Here is a 3,626-nt window from a genome sequence, read left to right as displayed (position 1 = left end):
CAATATACATTCATATGTGCAGTGTTGATATATATGCAATAATCGTAATATGTGCAGTAATTGCAACACATGCAATCTTTGTAATTAATGCAATAGTTGTAATATGTGGAAGAATTGTAATATATGTAGCAATTATATTAGGTGCAATGTACATTATTGCTTTTTGTAATATGCAGTAACTGTTTGTAATCTTGTGCACTGTAGCAACAGAGAAGCTGTTTAATCCCCCGTTTATACTCCAAATACGCTGAATGACAGTAAAGTAAGCAGGTTGTAAAGTAAACAGCACTGAGCTGCAGGTATTAAGTTGCACTCACACATTACAGACACTGATGAATGTCCAGAGCAGAAGAGCCGAGCCCAAAACTGATGTAATGGATCAGTTTGGTCTTGTTCTGGCGTTTTTGATGAATAATCTGATGATTTCATAACATTTCAAAGAGAATGTAAATAATTCCATTGAGCAAAAGGAGCCTGAAGCCTCTACAACCATCACTGCCTCCTTAAATAAACACTTAAATATGTGGACGAATGTGTTTTGGAGAGGAATTCAGGGAGGATTATACAACCTGCAGTCTTAGTCTAACACACAGAGATCCTCAGCCATGCAGTGACCTAGAAACAGGTCAAAATCAGATCTATACAGGACCAGGTGTACCATATGGACAACCTGGGCAACTCCTCCAATAATAAAGAAAGAAAGAAAGAAAGAAACAATGACAAGTCTTTGGCAAACAGCCAACTTTAGTTCAGTTCAGATACTTATGAAGAATGGACAGGACACGCCTCCAGCAGGTATGAGGAAGAATTCAACAGTGTATTTGAGGTCCTGTAATATGACAGAACACTACAATAGAGAATTTGATGTGTTAAATGAGACCCTTATCCTGTTTATGCTGGACAGTTTGGTCATTAGTTCACAGTTCTCCTGTTCTGTTGGGTTAAACTATGTAAAACCTGCGTCTTCCAGTTGGATAAAAGAAAACCTTTGCTAAGAGGACTAGGCTACTTGTTACACACTTGTAACAACTGTGTTGTTTCTCGCAGCAAGGAGGTCCTGGGTTCGATTCCCCGGCCGGGCAACCAGGGCCCTTTCTGTGTCTGTGTGGGTTTCCTCCCACAGTCCAAAGACATGCAGTCAGGCCAACTGGAGATGCTGAACTGCCCCTCAGTGTGAGTGTGGGTGTGTTTCTCACTGTGTATGTCAGAATGCAACCTGTCCAGGGTGTCTTGCGTTCCGCCTAGTGACCGCTCGGATAGGCTCCAGTACCGCCCGCAACCCACAAGGATAAGCGGCTTAGAAAACGTGTGTGTGTTTCGTCTTGGGCCTCATATTAACCCTCCTGTTATGTTCAACTGTAAGAAACAACAATAATGTTCCTGGGTCAAACTGACCTGCTGCATGTTTCGATGCCATTTGTTGATATGAATGTGTGTCTTACGGTTGCCAGCTGTGGAACAGTCTCCTCATCATCTGACTATTCATCAATAGAATTGATCTCAAGATCATCTTCACTTTCAGACACGTCCTCCTCTGCTTCACTGTCCTGATCCAGGATGAGTTCCAGAGCCTCCTGGACTGTCTGTCATCATTTTGCTCATCGTTTCCGCCTCTATAGGACATTCTGTGTGTAATATAAACCTGCAGGGGAGCTGCAAACATGTTAAATTAGTCATTTTCAATTTGCATGTTCATCACACTAATTAAGCCCTGTGTGTCCAACACAAGGCCAACACAATCCCCTCTGGCCTGCAGAAGTATTTTAATTTTCTATTAATATTAACCTGTTTTACACTGCGCTACACTACAGTCCCCAGCATGCACTGCAACGTAACATCCTCTGACACTCCTACCCCAACAACAGTCTATGGGACAGCAGTTACACCTCAGTTCTACACAATTCTGTGCAGTTCCACACCAGTCATATCACCAAAATGCATTTCAGCTGCAGTTCAACCTCAAAGAGTGAGGACAGGGCACCGTATCTGCACTGTGAGCACCAGAAGATCTTCATCTGACCCTGGATCTGTAGTTCACTGGAGGTCTGTAAGGCCCTGAGAACTGCAGTGATATTCTCATTAGGGCTCCTTATTCCATTCCATGAGCTTTTCTCTTCTAAGTGAGTCACTCTTGGTTCTGTTTCAAACCCCAGCTGTGGTGCTTATTTCAGCGCCAGCTCCGAGGAACGCTTTCGGAAGCATTCCCAACAAATTTGCCTACAGAGGGTGATGGCAGAGTCCCGGGGCTGAAATGATGATAATGGGAAACAGCTGAAAGACAGTGGAGAATCTGTGGTGCAGCGTTCTCCCTGAAGCCCTCTGAGATACCTGTGGTGTCCTGCAGCGCTCGCGGCTATCTGGCGCTGGGTGAGGCCTTTAAGCCGTGGTGGTTTTGAGGTTTCGGGTGGAGCCGAGCCAAAACCTGCAGGAGTTCCTGCCTGTAATCACAGCTAGTAAATATGCAGTAAACAGTATTACAGTATCACTGATTCACCTCTGTATTCTGCATGTTTTGCTTCTGCACTACTTAAAGATTTTGTAAGATATTGTTATTATTATAAGTGTTGCTTCTCAGCCTTTTGGCTAAGATCAAGTGTAGTATCTGTTCTTATCAGTGTAATATCTGATACGTCCTCTATATGAGGACTACATACTAAATTGGTTCTTAGAACAGGGAGACGGAAGAGGAGCTTGCACTCATCGACCTGGTATTGCAGTACCTCCAGGAACGGTGCACCTCCTTTTTAGGGGCAGTCGTAGGCTGGAGGTTAGGGAACCAGCCTTGTGACCGGAAGGTTCCCGGTTTGATCCCCTGAGTCGACAGTACGTGACTGAAGTGCCCTTGAGCAAGACACCTAACCCCCAACTGCTCCCCGGGCACCGTGGATAGGGCTGCCCAACACTCTGGGCAAGTGTGCTCACTGCCCCCTAGTGTGTGTGTTCACTGCACGGATGGGTCAAAATGCGGAGGTGAAGACGTCGTACATCTTTACGTATTAACATCACAAACAGACTCTAAAAGAAGGTCCGGCTCGATGTTTCGGCCTCAAATGATCTCAGAATCAACATCACACTGATGAAGATGTGATGATAATAGATAATTCACTCACATCCTCAGAGACGCTCCTTCACCAAGTTTACACTGAGTTCTCTTTCAGTCAGATTGAGTTGTACTTAGAACCATTTGCATGCTTAAAGGATTCTTTGCATGGTGAAGTGGTTCCTCAGATTGATAGAGAATGTGTTGTATATGGTTCTATTTAGCACAGTTCTGCTATTGTAAAGATTTCAAGCTTGTAACAATAGAAGAACCCTTTTTGGAACCATCTACAGCACATCCAGTAGAACCCTTGCATTTACTAAAGAACCTTGGAAGAACCATCTTTTTCAGGGTGTGCCTAATTGTCTGGTTGTAATCAAATGTAATCAGCAGGTGAGCTGCAGGTCTGAGCAGGTGAGCATCATTAAAGGAAGAGGAAGAATAAATCAGTCTCTGATATGAAATTATAATGTCGTTAAGATGTTCATAATCATTGTTTATTGTGCTTTGATTTGTTCAGACAGTGAACTGGAAGCCTTCCTTTTACAGCAGAACTGGAGGAAACTGTAAATCCATCAGCACAGAC

General features: G+C 43.7%; 1 pseudogene; it reads left to right on the top strand.

Annotated features, from left to right (window-relative positions):
• The first annotated feature begins 2,563 nt into the window (after window positions 1-2,563).
• Window positions 2,564-2,742, top strand: LOC118806252 (annotated as a pseudogene).
• Window positions 2,743-3,626: the final 884 nt, after the last annotated feature.

This window comes from Colossoma macropomum, unplaced genomic scaffold (genome assembly GCF_904425465.1).
Source record: "Colossoma macropomum unplaced genomic scaffold, Colossoma_macropomum, whole genome shotgun sequence".
Taxonomy (NCBI): domain Eukaryota; kingdom Metazoa; phylum Chordata; class Actinopteri; order Characiformes; family Serrasalmidae; genus Colossoma; species Colossoma macropomum.
The sequence above is the reverse complement of the archived record's forward strand: the minus strand, read 5'-3'. Positions and strand labels throughout refer to the sequence as shown.